The sequence below is a fragment of the Callospermophilus lateralis genome, unplaced genomic scaffold (assembly GCF_048772815.1).
Source record: "Callospermophilus lateralis isolate mCalLat2 unplaced genomic scaffold, mCalLat2.hap1 Scaffold_63, whole genome shotgun sequence".
In the NCBI taxonomy this organism is placed as follows: Eukaryota; Metazoa; Chordata; class Mammalia; order Rodentia; family Sciuridae; genus Callospermophilus; species Callospermophilus lateralis.
The window spans coordinates 21,490,462-21,511,814 of record NW_027514713.1 but is presented as its reverse complement, the minus strand read 5'-3'; positions in this window follow the sequence as shown (position 1 = coordinate 21,511,814).

Sequence of the window (21,353 nt, the reverse complement as noted above, 5' to 3'; positions counted from 1 at the left end):
CCATGGTGAATCGGTATTGTTTGCAGTCACTAGGTTTGTGGTAATTGGTTGATGGCAGCAATGGGAAACGAATACAAGTTCAAGACAGGAGACCTTTATAGTGGGCAAGTTATCTGTAAGGAAATATTTTCATATTTCTTAGGACAATACAAAAAAATCAAGCCCTTCATAGACATTCTTCATGAGGTCTCTTCTCTTTGGGAGTTTTGGTTCCCAAGAGAATCAGTGAAACCAAGGGCAGCTAAGCAAGGGTAGGCAGACTCTGAGAAGGTTCCCAAACTTGAAGCACTAGTCTAGAGAACAGGCTTTAATATTTTAATGTTTTTGTTGTTGTTGTTTGTGGTGCTGGGGATAGAAGCCAGGGCCTTACACAAGTGATCAAGCAATGAAAAGCGCTAACGCTTCAGGTCATGGTTGGCTCTGAAACCTCAAATTGTTATCTGGCTGCTTTTTTCTCCTTAGCTTTCAAAAAGCTCTCTCCCATATGCCTAGCACGATGGCTGTGGAAACCCAATACTCACCTAATTAACTTGGGCAAACCCTGAAGAAATAGCATTCTGGAGCAGCTGGAGATCCCAGGAGGACTCCGGCCCATTACTATTGCCTGGAAGGTGACACACTCTGATTGACTTGTCTAGGAGATGATGACATCTTCTGATGGCTGGGAGACTTGCCGAACCCTGTGGCAAAAAATTGCGCCAGCCTCAACTAAATCTCATAGAATGTATTCCCCACAGAAGTAAGAGAGTTAAAAATTAAATATCAATGAAAAACAATTTTAAAAATACCATGTAATTGTGGAGGAGGAAAGAGAAAAGGCTGACTTTCTAGTTCTTAGATCATTCTTTGTGAGGCCTACACTCACTGCCTGTTGATAAAAAGGAGTACCTGTATGCTTCCAATAAATGTGCTCATTTCCTTAAGTTGAGACTATTTATATGCTTGGCAGCCACATAATTTCTGATTAAGAAACACCAAAATAATATTTCTTACTAACAACTGTGTTATTGATACCTGTGATGGAATCCTGTCTCCAAGTCCCCTGATTTCCTATGGGCAACACTCTTAGTCCTTTAGTTTGGGTGCTTCTCACTAAAATAAGATTTCCAGGAGTGGGACACGTGACTCCTATTCCCTTGGTCACAGCAGTTTGAGGATGGGCAAGTAATCAGGATTTTTATGCTAAAAGAATCAACTGGAGCTGCGCGGACATATTTGCTGCAGGAATCCTTCTTCCTGCATTGAAAGAAAAGGAAGTCTGCCTGGGGATGAAAAATAGAGTAAGATGGAGAAAGGGAGACTGCTGAGCCTTGGTGTTGACCTTGAGCTTATGGATCTAGTACTTAGTCAATTCCTAGACTTTTCAGATGTGTAGACCAACTAATTCCTCTTTTTTATTGCATTAGTTTGAGTTCGATTTTAGTTTAGTTAGATTTTAGTTTACACAAAAACTTATCAACTGGTATGTATTTTTAGTTATTGTCTCAGTATTTCCCCAAGTTAATTGATGTTAGTATCACTAATTTATTGCTGTGCAACAAATTACTCCTAAACTTACTGTCTTAAAACAACATTTCCCCCCCATGATTCTGTGGGTTCCCTGGGTGAGTTCACCATACAACCGCATTTCACTAGTGTACCAGCTCAGGACTGGGCTAAGCCCTTCAGGTAAGTGTCCATTCGCCAAGAGGGAGGCTATGTGCTTCACGTGGCAGTATCAGGGACAAACCCAATGTACAAATGCTTAACAGGCTTCTGCTTTCTTCACATGTGTGATGTCCCATTGGCCAAGGCAAATGGGTTTTTCTATTTATTTATTTATTCTAATTTGTTATATATGACAGTAGAATGCATTTCAGTTCGTATTACACATATACAGCACAATTTTTCATGTCTCTGGTTGTACACAAAGTAGATTCACACCATTTGTAGCTTCATACATGTACTTAGGGTAATGATGTCCATCTCATCCCACCATCTTTCCTACCTCCATTCCCCCCCCTCTCCATGCACTCCCCTTTGCCCTATCTAAAGTTCCTCCATTCCTCCCATGCTCCCCCCTCCATCCCCATTATGGATCAGCATCCTCGTATCAGAGAAAACATTCAGCATTTGTTTTTTTGGGGATTGGCTTACTTCACTTAACATAATATTCTCCAACTCCATCCATTTACCTGCAAATGCCATGATTTTATTCTCTTTTAATGTTGAGTAATATTCCATTGTTTCTTTATCCATTCATCTACTAAAGAGCATCTAGGTTGGTTCCACAATTAGCTATGGTGAATTGAGCTGCTATAAACATCGATGTGGCTGCGTCACTGTAGTATGCTGTTTTTAAGTCCTTTGTGTATAAACCGAGGAGTGGGATACATGGGTCAAATGGTGGTTCCATTTGAAGTTTTCCAAGGAATCTCCATACTTCTTTCCATATTGTTTGCTCCAATTTGCAGTCCCACCAGCAATGTATGAGTGTGCCTTTTCCCTCACATCCTTGCCAGCACTTATTGTTTGTATTCTTAATAGCTGCCATTTCTGACTGGAGTGAGATGAAGTCTTAGAGTAGTTTTGATTTGCATTTCTCTAGTTGCTAGAGATGTTGTACATTTTTTCATATATTTGTTGGTTGATTGTGTATCATCTTCTGAAAAGTGTCTGTTGAGTTCCTAGCCAAGACAAATATGACCAAGTCCAGAGTCAGTGTGTAAGGAATCTAGAATAGCATGAATCCGGGAAGAATCTTACACTAAGATGCCACTAATGCAACAATTTATCAAAGTGCTTTCTTTTCTTTTGTATCAGGGATTGAACCCAGGGGCACTTAACCACTGAGTCACATCCCCAACCCTTTTGATTTTTTATTTTAAGACAGGGTCTCACTAAGTTTCTTTGATCCTCGGTAGGTTGCTGAGGCTGGCTTTGAACTTGCAATCCTCCTGCCTCAGCCTCCCTACCCATTGGAATTGCAGGCATGCACCACCACACCTGGCTTCTAAATGCTTTCAAATACATTTGCTTATGTGAATATCATTATATTCCTGTGAAATAGTCAAGATCAGTATCCTTGTTCTATCAGTCAATGCCTAATCAGGAATAACCTAGGAATTAGGGAAAGTAACCAAGAAAAGAACAGAGTTGGACAAGGGACCATGTTGGGGTTGGAGGAGTGTGCCAGTGGCCCAAAGGATGGTGGAGAATTTGACTGTGTTGTCCCAGCCCAGAGCTGGTTACCAGCTGAGGCTGGTGTGCAGGAAACCATGAGCCTCTCATCAGAATGCCAGCAGAATGTGCTGAAGCCTGAGTACCCTGGTTATCCTCCATAAATGCCTGTTAGAATATCGATGTGAGGTGTTCCACCAAAGCTCCTGTGTTTCTGCAGGAATATTTAGAGGAGAAAAGATTAGATTATGAGAACTATTCCTTAATCAGTCCATCCTAGATTGAATGTAACTGTAAGCAGGTGGGGCATGGCTGGAGGAGGTGGGTCTCTAGGGGCATATCCTGGAGGGTTGCATCTTCCCTGTGGTCCCTTCCCACTTCCCTTGGCTTTCTGCCTCCTAACCTCACCAGGAGCTGAGCAATTTTCCTGCCCTGACCCCTTTCCCCATGACACGCTGCCTCATTCGGGGCCTAGAACAATGGAGCTGGCCACCTATGGACCGAGACCTCTGAAAGCATGAGCCCCAAATAAACTTTGTCCTCTAAGTTGTTCTTGCAAAAGCTGACAAAAACAGTGCCATCAGCAGCTGTGCCAAAGGGGGAAGAAGAAATAACAAACCAGGAGAGGTTCCATCCACCTACAGCATCTCTTCAACACTCTCCCCTGACAAAGATTTATGCAGCACCAAGTGACAAAGGAGGATTGGACAGGTCAACAAAGGGAACTGAGAAGCAATAAATCGACGGCTAGCACAGTCCACCCCTTTGGCTTCTTCTGCATGCCCCTTTTACAGACATTTGAACATCCACACAAAAATAAAACACCTCTCTGTTTCCACCTAGCAAACCACAGCCTGCCTCTCTTCCTAAAAATAAGGGTGTGCTCGCCCTTCCATGAAAATGAGGAGATGCATAGTGTCAAGCAGCCATTGGCTCCACTACTGGCTGTATTGATAACTCTCAAGTCAGTCACAGACCCAGGGGACATTTTGTTACCTAAAGACTACAAAAAAAAAAAAAAAAAAAAAAAAACCTCCAAAAATTTACATCTAAATATATGCAAATAAATAGCAGGAAGGAGAAAAACATGTTTATAATATCCACGTGAATATATGCTTGTAAGAAGCAAAGAAAATATGCAAAGCTGCTATAGTCATTTTTATAATGAGGCCATAGTTGGTAATACATGATTTCTTTCTTCCATAATCCAGACTGTATTTACAGAACCTCAGGTGGTAGAGTTGTTTACCTGGTGAGATGACCCCAGCCTCCATTCCCTAAAGGTCAGAGCCCTTAGTCATCCTACTTTTTGTCTTCTTCTGTCTGTGGTTTTCTATTACCTGTGCTTTTGATCATGAAGGTACCAAGAGGAAGTCCAGCAAATCCTCTGGGTTCCAGACACAGTCCTTCTTTTCCCCACGGTGGAGCAGCAGCTCAATTTCCCTTTGGTAACTGGGATCAATCATTGTATCCAGAACAGTAACATCTTTTCTGTTCATTGGTTCGGTGGCATGTCACCTCAAAATGGCCAGGTGGTGATCTCACAGCAAGCTGCAGTATCATGTAGTGGAACAATGAAGGGTGACTTTGAAGTTGAGAGAGAATGATAAACTGATAACTGGCATAGTTGTCTTTGTTTTTCATTTGAGGATCTAGAGAGGTTAATTGACCTGCTTGACATCACCTGCTAACAAGAGGCAGGTTCAGGACTTTGGCCCAGGTCCTCAGCCCTCAGATCTGAATGTGCCTTTCTGGTCCTTTAAGGAAGGGATTTCGGGTAGACTGGGTCTAGCACCAGCCATGGAGATGAAAGTCCTGCCTCTTAATTCTCCCAGGTCTTAAGTTCAGTGTGAGACCTTGGGCAACTCACTCGAGGATTCTGAGCATCAATTTTCATAGCTATGAATCCAAGATGCTAGTTCCCAGTTGCCCAGATTAGAATGAGAATTGAATGAGTTAAAGGTCTATGAAAGCACTGGGCAAACTCTAGCAGATTATTAGGAGGCTAAGGATTATTATTAAGGATTGTGCAGACTCAATTTACTGCTTACCCACTGAAAATTTTGATGAATTCCTTAGCACCTCTTATTTTATGAAAAAAAATGGCCTCTTGTAGGGGAAGTTGCTGCCACCCAGGCCACAAACAGGGGGAATTCTAAAGTCAGCAGGAAATGTAGAGCTGGGCCTAGTCTGGGGTGGTGGGAATGGATAGAATTCTTTGTACCAGTAATCTCTGAACCTCAATTATTTTTGCCAAATAGTTTTTTTCCGAGTCATTTTAGGAAATGGCTCACTGCCTTTTTCTATTTTATTAAATCTAAGAACCTCATTAAGTCAAACTACCAGCCATGCATTGTCAGCAGGAAGAAAATGGGGAAAATCCTCTTTTAGTGTTTGATCATGAAAACCTTTCTAAGAAACCCAAGACAAACACAGTCCCCTCCCACTGCCTATTCACACAAGATTAACTATTGTGCCCTTCACAATATTCAATCATCATTTCTTCCCCATTTAAGAGCTGCTTGCATGAATTAGGAAACGGAGAACAGCAGGCTCCCGGTACCTCGTTCCACATTCTCGGCACTAGAAATATGGCTTAATTAAATGCAATTAGGACACTGACACTATTTTTATTAAGAAAAGAAGCTAACACTTCCCCCCGCCTCCCCCCCACCCCCGCAAAATGAAGAAGATAGTAAGAGAAATTAAAGTTTGTTTTCCACGCCCTCATTGCCCATTCCAGGCTGCTCCCAGGTCTTGATTATTGCTCATCCATAGATCACGATTCCCAATCCAGCCTCACAAACACCTACACTTTGCTTCTTGTCTTTACTTGCTATATGGATGCTCCCCCAATGATAAGCACTTGAACCAGAAGAACACAATTTCATATTCTCAGTAAAACTTGTGAAAATGTTCTTTTCCACATAGTTGTCAGGAAAGCATTCCATCATTAAAGAAGATAGTAGGAGAAATTAAAGTTTATTTTCTACACTCTAATACGTATTCCAGGTACTGCTCACTTAGCTAGTGTCAGGTGCAGACACACAATAACTATGTTGGATTGAGACCTTTGGATTAATTTATATGAATCCTTTGATGAATAAAAGAATCTTATCAGGGGCTGGGGATGTGGCTCAAGCGGTAGCGCGCTCGCCTGGCACGTGTGCGGCCCGGGTTCGATCCTCAGCACCACATACAAACAGAGATGTTGTGTCCGCTGATAACTAAAAAAATAAATATTAAAATTCCCTCTCTCTTTCTCTCTCTCTCTCTCTCTCTCTCTCTCTCTCTCTCTCTCTCTCTTTCTCTCTCTTTAAAAAAAAAAAGAATCTTATCAGAAGGACTTATAAGAAAGCCCTAGAGGGCTGGGGCTATAGCTCAGTGGGAGAGCACTTGCCTAGCATGTGTGAGGCACTGGGTTCCATCCTCAGCACCACATAAAAATAAGTAGATAAAATAAAGGAATTGTGTTCATCTATAGCTAAAAAAAAAAAAAAAATTAAGAAAGAAAGCCCTAAACTCTTCAAATGACATTTAATATTAACTGATTAATGCTATAATGCTAAACTAAAAATTTTTAAAGAATCAGTTCCCCCCTCATTATAAAAGTGATAAATGGTCCTTGTAGATTTTTTTTAACTATAAGGAAAAATAAAAATAAAAATCATCCATGGTCTGACAGCCTAGATTTTTAAAAAACACTTTGGTGTATTTTCTTCTCTTGCTCTGTCTCTTATTAAGATTTACAACACATGGTTTTGTATTTAGCTTTTTCACTTATTTTGAACCCTCTTTTTTTTTTGGTCATTATGTAGCCTTTGAAAACCAGATTTTCATTGAATGCATGACATTCTGTAACATGCTTGTAGATATGTCTGTCTGTCCCTTCAGTGTGTGTATACATACACAGGAAAGCAGACACACACATACCTGAATTATTGCTCATTATAGTAAAAGGACTCAGAATACCACACATCACAAAGATGAATTCATTGCTCCCAGCAGTGAGGGAAAGCTGGGCTGACCAGGCACAACCTCATAGCAGAACAGACTGATGATGTTTTATGGGACTTGGGGGGAGTGTGGATTTCAGGGATTGGCAGATTTTCAGGATAAGTAGATGGACATCAATTTTAGAAACATAATTATTCCAGTTAAACGTTTGTTGATTGGTTCATATTTAGAAGCTTATTTATTGGACTGCCTCCGTTCCTGATTGGTTGACTTTCAGATAAACTGTCACTGATTGGTTTGTCAAATTGTGTTCACTGAAGCAAGTGACACTGACAAGAGGTTCTTAAGACCCAGTTATAGTGGTACTCGTTACCACAGCTACAGAACCGCCTTTTCCTAGGAGTATGGGAAATTTTTTATTGTCAACATCGTAATTTATCTAATCATTCCTTTGTTGTGTGATAACTGGATTATTTACAATTTTCCACATTTATAATGTGCATCCTTACACATCTTTCATGTGCTCTTCTTCTGCTCTCCTAAAAGTGTGTTGGTGGTTCAATAGATGATTCAAAATTTCCATAAAAGTAACATAGGTTTGTTACAAAATGTTTAGGAAATATAGATACATAAAATGGAGAAAATTAAAATCATCAATAAAATTCCCCCCTCCATGCCATACAATCCCTGTTCAATGTTTACTGCTTCTTCCCCTGGTCCACATTTTTGTGCTTCTATAGATATATTCTTTGAATATAAACACAAATGAGAAATTCTGCTAGTACCCTTTTTCCAGTTTGCTTTCTAAACCTAATTAATTATCATGCATATGGTTCCTTGTCATCCTACGATATTCTGTAATGACTGAACAGCATGTGTGCTTATATCTGCACTTAATACCACAATTTATTTTACTTTTTTCTCTTGTTGTATATCCAGGTCTTCCTCCTCCTTTTGTTTATTCCTCTATCCCTATCTCTGTGCCTTCCTGTTTATTTTATTATAATTAAAATACTTTAATTATAAAATATAATTAAAGTATTATTGTATCATTTAAAATTGTTTTGTTATTATAAACAATGATTATTGCATGTATTTATACCTACATGTTCACATACACCTATCTTTTTTTACCTCAGGATAAATTCAGAGAAGTTGGATTTTTGGATCAAGTAGTGGGACAGTTTAAAAACGTTTGGTAATTATGTTGCAAAAATGTTCTCCAGAAAGATGCAAAATGTAGACTGTCAGTTTATAATGTCCATTTTTTGCACTCTCTGAAATACTTTATTTCATTATTTTTCCTTATCTGCCAATTTTATAGAAAGAAATAATATCATAGTATCATACTAATTTGTATTTCACTGTGTGGGAAATGAAAATTATTTTCCAACTTTGTTGTTAAAATATTTCTTCTATCAACTTTTTGTTTACGAACTGTTCTTTTTTCTGTAGGCAGGCTTTTATTTTCATGTTTAGTTAGAATACTTTATATATATAAGATATCTTCACCCTTGTGGCATTTCCAATTAACTTATTTGGTTTAAATTTGATTGTTTGTATTTTGAAATTTCTTTATCCTGTAAAATTTCAAATTTTCAAAGATGTTACATTGAATATGCAACTCTAGAGAGAAGAGTATAAGGAATCCCCATAAGTACATTACCCAGTTTTAAGGATTAAAACTGTCTTGTCTTATGTGTCCCCCTTCTCCCTCTTACACTCTGGATTATTTTGAAACAAATCAGAGACATTGAATGATCTCATCAGTAAATATTTCTATATGCACATATTTAAAGCCTAACAGTACTAATATTATACCCCCAAAACATAATAATTCATTACTAAATATCTAATTAGTATTCATATTTTTCTGATATGTATACATATAGATATCCAGAAATTACTGGATTCTCAAGTTAGACTCATGCAAGTCAAAGATTCACCTAGTATCAAACTTCACAGATAATTTCAAAATTCCAGGCTATCAAGAGGCTCAGAAAGGAGTGTATGGGCACCTCCAGGGATGAGGCAAGCCTGTGTTGGGATGGATTTTGGAAACCTGGCAAAGCAATAGTCAGCTGGGAGGAAAGTGTAAATGCCTGAGTTGCCCTGGCAGATGCTGGAGGAAGGAACGTTAAGGCAGCGCTTAAGGCAAGTGAGCACACTTAAGTGGATATTCATTGTAGGGCTGGAGGACTCCATCCTTGGAGGGCTGACAGGACGTGCCATTTCCCAGGCCATTCGATTGTGGTGAGCGGGCACCTGCACTGCTAATACATTCAGTGGCCGCTCTTTACCGCAGGACTGGGCCCATGGTAGAAAAGATGGGTTCAGAGTTGGGCTTGTTAATATCCAGGGGGATGATGGCTTAACTACCAGAAGCCAGGAGTCCATCATTACCTTAATGACTAGCAGCGTAGAAAGGGAAGCCACGTGGGCTTGACTGGTAAGGGGTTATGGAGACAACTAATAGAGCCTGGGATCTGCAGGGACAGAATCCACAAGACGCCAACCAGGATGGCGCTTAACATCTAGAACTGAAAAAGAGGCAAGAATGAAGGAAGAGCGTATGAAAGTGGCTGTCTCATGTCTTCCCATCAGAACTGAGTGTTACGGTACTTTTAAAATACTGTGTGCCAATCACCCTGGATTATTTTATTAAGAATTATGCCAACAGAGGGCAAGTCTTCTTGTAGATCAGTTGAACATTATCTGCCTTCTTTTCCTTTGAACTCTGCAGATTCTCCATCTAAATAAACGTTGTTGGCCTCATCCATTCCCCACCCTCTCAGCCACACTTTAGCAGTGGTCTGGGTGGCCTTGTAGGCTTCCAAGGCTGATGGAGCCGTCTCAAACTCCATGCTCTCCTGGAGACAGACTCAGCACTTCATCTCAATCAGCTCCCCCTAAACCCAACTCTAGACCTTTTGGTAAGCAGCGCAGATTTTGCTGAATGCCTCATATGGAAATCAAAGGGAGGATGGCAGGTGACACAGTGAAATTCCATGGTGCAGGCATCCCACCTGCACCATGTAGAGACTGCCCACTTATGCTTCTTGGTTATTTTTGAACAATTGCCACCATATTCCTACTGTAACCCTTTGTCACATAGAGGTGTATTCACTGGTTTGCTTGGTTATTTTATTGAACTATAATTTTATACCACCTGGCAGTTCTTGAAACTTTCTATGATCTGACTTTCTTACCTTTTCACTTGCTATTTACTCTTTCTAGAATATTCTTCCTTTTACTTCCCCAAATTGGATAATTCCTGAGGGTCCTTTAGGAGTCGTTGTAGATTTTACTCTGAGCAGCCTCCCTCACCCTCCGATCTTGGTTGGGTACCTTCTTGTGTGCTCCTCTCACCTTCTCCTTTGCTTACTCCCCGTGTCAGTCAGGGCTCTCTGGGCACAAATGGCTCATCCAGAAGCTTGAAGAAAGCAGCAAAAGGACATTCCTACCCTTGAGCTTCAAGGACCAAAGGGAGGGAATGGTATTTTTGACACCCTCTAAGAGCTAAGGCCATGGAAGAGGAAGAGCCCAATAGAAGTTACAGACAGAGAGAATCCTAAGTACTGCCAGACTGAGGCAGCCAGGGACAGGGCGCGGGGGGATATTTATCCTGACTATTCTCCCTTCTCTGCCCCCACCTTCCTTCCTCCCTCCAATATCCCTCCCACACACTGTACTAGCCGGAAGCCAAAGGGCAAATATGGCCCATGTCTGTCTTCTGGGGCATCAGTTTTGAGAACAGATGGCAAATGGACAATTGCCACCATATTCCTACTGTAACCCTTTGTCACATAGAGGTGTATTCACTGGTTTGCTTATTTCAGCTCCTTGAGGATAAATCCTGCATTCCGAGGGCTTCATATAATGCCTTGTATGTGCAAATGCTCAATAAATAAATATTTAGATCATGTAATACACTCATCAGATGATGCTGTATGCATTTAGTTCTCATATTAATCCCCATTGCCTGATGTATGGAGAGAAAACTAGCCCTAACATTTCTCAAATAATGAACGAGAGGCAGTATAGGGCCTGGGGGGGAACACAGGCTTTGCAGCCTCGATGCTCCACTTCTTCCTGCCTGGACAACTGTGGGCAAGTTGCTTGCCTTTCTGTATGTTAATCTCCCAATCTAAAAAACGGAGGTAACAATAGACTTCACAGGAGCTTTTGTGAGGATTAAATGATCTAATATATGTGAAATGCTTGGGACAGTTATCAGGCACCTGGTAATTATCATTGAAGTGGCACCTCCTTTCTCTACAGAAAAGTCTTAACTGGCTTCTCCAGAAATCTTCACCATGGCTGATTTTAGGACTGTCAGCAAAAGAGTCTCTGCAAAAGAGTTCAAAGTAGATAAACTTCCTATTTTCGTGTCGCCCTGTTTTACTTGGCCACTGGCCGGGAAGATACCAGCACTCCAGGTGCTGGACATCCCCTTACTAGTTTTTCACAAACATATCAAGTGTAGTAGTTTGTAGAAATGTGCAAACAAGGCCTCTGGCCTTGAGCTGGGCTTCACAAAGATGTTTACATTTTTAAGATAAGTTACAAATGGTAACAGCTGGCAGGGGGAGGAAAGAAAGGGGAGAAGAAGCTCTCTCCTTCTCAGGTGTTGTCCTTGAAGAGTTAACTTACCCAAAACACTGAAAGAAAAAGCTGCTTGTATGTGAACTTCTGCAGACTATGAACTTCTGAGCCCCTCCCCTTACATACTGGGTATAAAACTCTAAAACTGGGTTGGGGATGTGGCTCAAGCAGTAGCGTGCTCGCCTGGCATGCATAGGGCGCTGGGTTCGATCCTCAGCACCACATAAAAATGAGATAAAGATGTTGTGTCCACTGAAAAGCTAAAAATAAATATTTAAAAAATTCTCTCTCTCTTTAAAAAGAAAAAAACTCTGAAACTACCTGAACTTGGGGTTTAGGGGATTTAACGATTACAGTAAAAGCTGTGCCCTCTGAACCTGCTGCAGCCAAATAAAACTGTTTCCTGCTATCTTCGGTGCCTTGTCTCATTTATCCCTATTACATCATCACACATATGCTGTTCACTATTAATGAAATTATAATGTAAAAATGTGAAGTGTTAATAGTGATTTGTGTTGTTATTTATGGCTGTGACTGTGATCCATCTGGAAGTTATTAAGGTGATCCTGGGTCTTTTGCTGGTATTCTCAAAGTACATATGCACATATATAAAAGTATCTGTTTAATCTTATCTCAAAAGGAAAGTGTGGTAGAAAATTTATGAAAAATGACTTCATGGTTTCCATGTCCAGGGCAAAGCTGGAAGCTATAGGAAATGTGTGGAATTATGACCTTTGTGTTGGATAGACTTATGATGATTCAAGTTTCATCTCCCCCACTTACTAGATAATTTAATTTTTTTTTAATTTGGGTACCAAGGATTAAACTCAGGGTCACTCAACCACTGAGCCACATCCCCAGCCCTATGTTGTATTATCTTTAGAGACAGAGTCTCACTGAGTTGTTTCGCACCTCGCTTTTGCTGAGGCTGGCTTTGAACTCTCAATTAGATATGTGATCTTAAGAAACTTTTGCTGTTTGGGGCTAGGGATGTGGCTCAAGCGGTAGCGCGCTTGCCTGGCATGTGTGCGGCCGGGGTTCGATCCTCAGCACCACATACAAAGAAAGATGTTGTGTCCGCCGAAAACTAAAAAATAAATATTAAAAAATTCTCTCTCTCTCTCTCATTAAAAATAAAAATAAATGGTGCTCTGGTGATTCATCCTGATGGTTATAGCTCTATGTACTTTCTAAAAAAAAAGAAACTTTTGTTGGACTGGGGATGTGGCTCAAGCGGTAGCGCGCTCGCCTGGCGTGTGTGCGGCCTGGGTTCGATCCTCAGCACCACATACAAACAAAGATGTTGTGTCTGCCGAAAACTAAAAAATAAATATTAAAATTCTTTTAAAAAAAAAGAAACTTTTGTTACTTCTCTGATCCTCAGAGTCTTCATCTGTTAAAACAGAGAAAATAACATTTACTTTACAGAATCATTCAAAAATTAAGTGAGATAAAACATGTGATAATGCTCAATACCATATTTGGCCCAATGCAGACATTCAATAAATATTTCTGGTTTTTTTCCCACGGAGAAAACTTTAAAGGATACTTTACAGATACAAAAAATAAATAAACAAACAAAAATCAAAATAACTAGTCAATAACTGAACATCCGAATTAGTCAATCTGTAAACATTTACTATCATGGACTCCAAAGTGTGCTACTGTTGTCTGAAAGCCAGCTCTATCATGTAATAGCAGGGTAACCTTAGACAGGTTATTTAACCACTTTGTGGTGCAGTTTCCTTATCTGTAAAATAGAGATAATAATTGTAACTCTCTTGTAAAGTCGTTTTGAAAATTAAGTAATTTGTAAAATGTGAAATGCTTAAAGTAATGCCTAGCATCTCTAAATATTTAATAAGTTTAACTTCTCCACTTTTTCCTCCTCTTATTGGTACCATTATTGTTTTTTTTTTTTTTTTTGCTATTTGACTGAGCATTAAAATAAACCCTAGAAGAGATACCAAGATACTTTAGACAGTGCCCCTGCTACTAAGAAGATTGTCGTCTTCCACCTGAGAAGCCCCTTTAATGGGACCATGTTCATGCTGTCCCTTTAGGTTGCTAGTAAGGTTTCCTTTGACAACCATAATGACAGGTACACTCTCAGGATAAACAAAGCCCTGAGATTGCTGAGTCACAGAGGTAGAAAGCCTGGCGCTTCCTCTGCGCTCTTTGCTGCGGGTTATATTCAGGCCCTAGTTGAGAGAAAGACTGATTGTCTAATACCCTCAGCCACAGAAGAGGAAAAAGAGAGCAGATTATTCCTGAAGGGGCTACAGAAGGTGCATCCTTACAAGCTTTATAAAGGTAACAAACTAGAGGGTGGGATGAACTGCACAGGAAATACAAGCACAGAAAATGGTGATTACATTGTGGCAGGATTGCTGCCCAGAGACCTGACTCCACCTTGGCTTTATGGCCTAAGAACCTTCAGTGTCAAAGAGCCAGCATATCAGTGCCAATGACATTAATTCATATTGCCTGAGCGTCCAAACTCTGACAGGTGCTACAGAGTAAAAATTACTAGCATTAAAATGAAAATAGGATAAATAAAAAGGGTCCTCAATTATTTTTCATGTTTATTTTCCCCAGGAAGGTGGACAGTTAGTCATTGGATTCATTTACAAGTATTCTTATAAGGAAATGTAACAAACATCAAAATGATGATCATGACAGCCAAAATTCATTGAGCTTCTACCACAGTGGGCCATTTGAAGCAGGTGGTTATCCTTATTCCCTAAAGAGTGGAGAACAGAGTAACATGTATCCAGTGCTTAGAGAGTCTCTGGCACTGTGCTACATTCTTTTATACACACTCTCTCATTAAATCTTTAAATAGTAATCTTTCAGCTTTGAAAAAAAGGAGTTCAGAGTTATTTGCTAAGGTCTTAGCACTAGTAAATGGTAGATCAATAGTTCAAATTTAGTTTCACCTGACCCCAAAATACTGGGCTCTTTGTTTTTAACCACATTGTGTTCTTCTGATAACATTACAGAAACAAGTCTCAAAGTTTATATAGTAGCTGTGTAAAGTTGACACTGACATTTTGTCCAGAGAATATTTCCTTTCTCCTGAGAAGGGCTTTTTCTAACCCAGTGAGAGCTACTTACCTCCCTATCCCTCTTCATTATACCACGGTCCTTCCCCAAATGAGGGTTTTCTTAAACTAATGCGAACTGAGTTCCTGACGTTTTCAATCCAGGGTATCCCAGTTGATTCCCCACTGCAATTTTAATGATGGGACAGATCACTAATTCACTTTTGCATATTCTCTTTCATGGTGAAATAGACATATTACTCTTTCCATGATGTGACTACAAGCAGGTAGATCTTTGTGTTTGGAGGATGGAAACCAAACTCTTCACTGTATGTTCAGGCCTTTTCTGAAGGAAGCATGGTTTGCCCTGTATTACAAAACAATCTATGTTTATCATACTAAGCTGGGGCGGAATATTGCATTTATTTTCAGGGCCAATCTTTTTTTTCCCCTTCTAATCATCAAGAATTGTTTACGCTAATAGTAAATAACTAGGGCTGTAGGAAGTGCATGTTGGAAGGGAGAAAGAATGTTCTACAAAGCATGGTGCCTTTGACCTCAAGGAATTTATAGTATGGGCAGGAAGATAAGATACATAAATATATAAGACGTCCAAATTGGAAGTCATTCCACATCTTGCAAAATAACTGATTGCATCCTAAAAGTCCCTTGGAAAATGAATGTGTGAAACTTGGAATATTTTCACAAAGGAAGAATGATATAAGATCCTGCTATTCCAAGTTTCATCTACAAAAATTATCTAGCAGTATCACGTCACAAAATTATGCTAACTTCCGCCCTTCTTTCCAAAGTCTGACTTTCCCTCTTCCTGGGTCCACTATGTCATGCTGACCCTCTTTCAGTGCCCAAGGCTCTGTCCTGCCACAAGCCTTTCCCCCATCCTAGTGCCCCTTCGGGATGGCTGTGTCCCACCGCATCCCTATCTCACACCTTCACGAACCCTGGGCCATCCTTCTGGATCCAGACTACACACGACTGGCTCAGGCAGTGTTTTATGACTCCCAGGCCAGCTCCTTCAGACACTACCACAGAACTTCCCCAGTGTTCACTGCACTGGGAGGAATGCCTGTGGTATCTGTCTCCTCCCTCTGAGTCCGTGATCTCATCTGTACAAGGAGCAAGAAGAGGTTGGGTAGGTACTAAGTGGGGTTGTTCTGTGGGTAGGAGGAAAGGCTGCAGATAAAGGGCATGTTTGCAGAAGGCTCTCCAAGCATGTGATCTCCTGTCCTGGAGAAAAGACCTGCTGGGGACCAGTCCTGTCGTGTGCTGGCTCAGAGGCATCTGCCTGAGGCTGCTGCTGAAGGCTACTGGGAGGTGGTGAGTAATTACTGCCTGGCTAAAGCTGATCAGAAATAGCCCAGGAGCATTTCTTCTGTCCAGGGGTGAGCAGATGTGCACTTAGTGGCACACACAGCTGATTCAGGTCAGTGAGCCCTAGTTTGTTGCTCCAAATCCTGGCCAAATAGTGAGACCCAAAAGCAGCCTCGTTAAACCAAAGCCATTGCAAAACTCTCAGGAGTGTGATGTAATAACGGGGTGTTGACTCTCTTGGAAATGGATTGGCCACTTGGACTTACAATAAACCAGGTCATTTTGGGTTTACCAGGAGAGAAGGAGATTGGGGGTGGGGGGGGATGTCGGATTCCAGCACAGCCTTGAGGTGCCCTAGAATGGGCATTCTGGGAGAACTGCTTGGCTAGCCATCCTTGAAATGCTTATATCTGTCTCATTCTTCCTGCCGAGGCTCTGCAGGCGATAGGCACTGTCACAGTGAATTAGTGACTCCATAAACCCAGCGTCTATGGCTGAACGGCTGGGGCAAAATTTTCTGAACTCTCTTACATCCTAACCGGCTTGTCTGAAATATTTACAGCGGGCAGGCAGTGTAGCAACGCCTGGGGCTTGGAAATCTGGGACAGAGGTCCAGAATGAGCTGGGTAATCCTGGGCAAATCTCAAGTTCTCAGAGTCTCCTTCCTTGAGCTACAAAAAGTATCCAATAAAGCCTTGTCAACTTGGCAAGGTGACAGTGAGAGCCAGGACACAATCAGTATCTCAGTCACTGGTAAAGTCATAAACCACAGGACTGTTTTTCAAATATTGCTCCAGTTCATCTTCTTGAAGGCTTCTGGAAGGCTCTCCAAGAAGCTGTGACCTAGCATTCCACTTGTATTTATTTGTCGAGAAGCTTCTGTAAGTCAAAGGCATAAAATGGAACCCTGTTAAAGGAGGTTTTTCTGCTCTTTGGGAAAGAACTATCTCAGACCTAGGCAGGGAGCTGAGAGACTGAGGAGAACTTTCTGGTGAGTTTATCTCATCAAACCCCCTCTTTGGGTCAGGCACAGTGATTGTTTGAAGTCCCCAAGGCACCCTCCAGGAAATAAGCAAGGTCTAGCGGGTCAGCGGTTTGCAATCGTTTCCAGGGATTTCTGTTATTTTCATGTTGGAAAGTGTCCCTTGGTCTCTGTAAGAATGGAATTTTCTATAATAACTGAGATGGCCTTGTAAGAAGCTAACGTCCCTGTTGCTGCTGCTGCCAGAAGGATGGATTGACCAGGAAGCCCACGAGCAAAGGAAACTTTTGTTTTTCTCTGAAGCTGTCTTTTACAGAGGTTCCCAAATGCCTGCCCGGCACCCCTCAATCATCAGAATCACCAGGAGTACTTCCTTAAAATACCGATGGCAGTGCCCCACACGAGATGTATGGAGACCTTGGGGAGGGGCCCAGGAATCCTTGTTTCTAACCAGCTTCTCAGAGGATTCAATTGCCCAGCTAGATCTGAGAGTATTGCATGGGGGCTTACCCTTGGGTGTCCAGTGCTCAAAGGAGAAGACAGTGAGCTTCGTTGGAGTCTGTTTGGTGTAATCCAGGGTAGGACCCACAAGGGTCCCGAGGAGGCTGAGCATGTGGCTTCCTTCAAGCCAATATTCTTTAAATATGCACCCAACACTTACCTAGAGGAGAGACACCTGGTGTTAGGAGGGGACGGCAGTGGCGCGTGCTACCTTTCTCTGTTGCCTGCTGCCAATCAGCTCTTGCTCCAAACTTGCAAACTTCACTCTAAAACCACACATTGTAGGATTCCATTTACATGAAAAGCCAAGGGAGAGAAATCCACAGAGACAGAAAGTAGATGTTTTGGTTCCCAAAGGCTGGAAATTGGGGTGGGAGGATTGGGAGTGATAACCAAGGGAAGCCAGATTTCTTTTGGGGTGGCAGAAATGTAAAATTGTGGGGGTGGAAGCACAGTTCTGTGAACAAGCGTAAAGTCCTTTAGCTGTGCACTTTCAACAGGTGAATAGCATGATATGTGAACTGCGTCTTAATAAAACTGTTGAACAGTTCACTCTGCAAAAACCAAAGCCCTGTAGTTAACCATGCCCATTGCTCCTTATGAGGCAAATGAGTAACTGTACTCTATTTTTGGAGAAGGGGAGAATTAATACATCTTGTCTGGAACCTAGAAATCTGTGTTCTGGTGTAGGAAGTGAATGAACATGTATTTCAGAACTGTAGTAACATGTTCTATTGAAGAGGTGATTTTTCCTGTATCATTCACGGTCTTGAAACATGGTAGTGCCCCAGTGTGTGTGTGTGTGTGTGTGTGTGTGTGTGTGTGTGTGTGTGTGTGTCAGCATCCCATGTGGATTTATTCACCTTACTTTAGTCTGGCTGTGGTATAACCGCATTTCAGAGATGAGATCAGTTCCCTTCTCTAATGTGATTTGGGGGCTTACCCAGGCCAAGTCCCAGGGGAAGGAAGTAAAATAGGGATTAACAGCTTCACTGTATTTCTGCAAGACACTTTAAGATGATGCCCAATTTTCTGAGTGTTTTCCAGGAGACTGTTCCTCCACTGAGATAGGGTCACTGTAGGATTATGAGAGATCACCTGGCATTGTGCAGATAGTGAGGGCTTTGGCTGCCTGAGTTCAAATTCTGATTTGCCCCTTTAATAATGGTCACTTTACCATTATGAAATGGTAAAGTTTTCTTAGCTGTATCTGGAAGGTTGTAGCCTTGCTCATAGTATGATTCTGAAAAATAAAATAGTAAATTTATGGAACCTGACACACACAAAAAAAACTGCTCAGTAAAAAAAGTAGCAAATATTACTATTATTTAAATTCCATATCCAGTATGGTTGACAAATGGTTTCCTCATTTGGAAATTCCAAGCTCTTTTGAAGGAAGTCCTTCAATGCCCACATACCTTGTAACATAGTGTCTCACATGCAAAAGCAAAGAGGGAAGGAAGGAAAGAGAGGCTGCTGAGAACACCTATGAGCCACCTGCTCAGGCACCTGTTCTAAGTCTCTTCTATCCTGACCTCCTCTGTCCGTCCACTAGGTTAGAGAAGCAGGCTCCTTGGACTTCTATGTGTGGCCTCACGCCTGCTCACCCCTTATTCCCAGCCACAATTGGGTAGACTAGGTGAAGTCACCCAGTTCAAGCTTGGCTAGTGAGATTCTCTTTCTTCTTCTGGGAATTTGCAACTGGGTCCAACAGATTCTGGTGTGTGCCTTCTAGGGCTCTTAGAAAAATGATATGTAAACCTAATAACAACTGGCAGATATTTTCTGCTAGAAGCATAAACATATGGCCTATAGTAAGATACAGGCATGAAATAGACACATGCTCTTGTGTTCCCCCACAGTTGTGTTTGCAGTGTATTCACACAATCTAATTCTAGACAACCATTCATACTACTCCTAAACTCTCTAAAGCACACGTAAATGTTTATACTATAATGTTAAAAGAGGAGGATAAGTCAGATTAAAATATACATATCTATGCACAAAATACTGGAAAGAAATTATACGAAAATATCAGTAGTGATGGGCTGGGGTTGTGGCTCAGTGGTAGAGTGCTCGCCTAGCACATGGGAGGCACTGGATTCAAACCTCAGCACCACATAAAAATGAAATAAAGATATTGTGTCCACCTAAAAATAAAAAATAAATTTAAAAAATAAATTAAAAAAAATCTACAGTTCTTTCATTAGTGAAAGAACTGCAGATGGTTTATTTTAGTTTTTAATAGTTTCTGACTATTCCAAAAAAGTCTATATGTGGAGCGGGGCAATATGCATTTTTTTCCTTCTTCCCTTTAAAAATTTAGCTCCGCTGGCCTCAGTTTTTTTTCAGAATCCCATTTTGATATCTGATGAACTGACTCACACATAGATGTTAATAACTTATTACCTTCCTAAGGGTATTATTATTTGAAAGTGGCCTTCCAGCAGCAAGATGACATCTTGACCACCTATTCCTTCTAAAACTAGGCTAAACAGTTCTACTTCTAAAAGTCAAACCTGACACAAAAACCTGCTCAGTAAAAAAAGTAGCAAAGTACTATTATTTAACTTCCATGTTAAATCAGTAGTGATTTCCCAAGTTATGGGAGAAAACACGATATAATTATCTAAAATTAAATTTTTCTCCCATAAATTTTCTCTTGATGTCTGCTACCAATGTGTTAATTTGAGTCTTGAAGGGTGAACCTTAGAATTACTGGGAAGCTTTAAAAATATGCAGATGCCCCTGCTCCATCTTCAACAGATTCTGGTTTAATTGGCCTTTCCACCCCTGTGCAGTGGCCCTTCTGGTGAGAAAGACTGTTTGGAGACATCGCCCTCCAGTGGCCGCATTTGATAACTGTTTAGCTGTCTGGATTTACCCTTGCTTCCCTTTGTTTCTCTGCTTCAAGCAGGAAGGCTGCGCTCAGACCTGATTGTCAGAGCCTCCAGTGGCATCTGCACCCCTTTCAGCCATCCAATGAGTGGCTCGGTGTGGGCCTCCCTTTGAAAGGTCCCTAGAGTTAGTTGTTCTTTTGCCCTTGCCTGCCATGTCAGCAACAGACTTTGAACCATCAACCTGGGACAAAGTTTCCAGACTCGTTCTTAATTGTCAGGAGTAACAGTAACAGATAAAAGCTGCAGAGTTTCTTTTCCACAATGGAAATGCTGAGCGAGCTAGAATTATTCCAGTCCCTTTATAGGAAAAAAAAAAAAACAACCCAGTCAACAGTTACAGGATATGGGAAGGAAGGAGAAGAGCGCGCGTGTAGACACATAGTCAAAGATTGAGTTTCTTTTTTTCCTTTGGATGGGGAAGTCCAAGGGTGGGGCAGCTGAAGAAAAGTCTCCCCAGAGTGGGCAGGGACAACAGACCTTACTGCCACCTGGCCCCTGGAGCTAGGGACCGGAGAGAGCAGTCTCCGTAAGCAGTATCGGATAGTCCATCAGATCCACTGGGAAGCTTGTCCAGAAAGCTGCTGACAAGCTTGTTGTTACAAGAGGACTCTGAGAAGCAGAAGCAGGCTTGCTGTTGGTGCAGTGCTGACTGTGTGCCAGGCAGGATCCTAGGCAGTATTGTTTCATAGCATCCTTACGACAGCCCTCTGAGATACATGGGACACTAACGCTAGTCAGGGAGGGAGCCTTAGGACACCTGGACTGCCGGGCCTGACTACAGGAGCTGACTACAGGAGCAAGTCAAATTCTTTTTTTATTTTCTTATTTTTATTTTTTAGTTGTAGATGTTCATAATGCCTTGTTTCATTTATT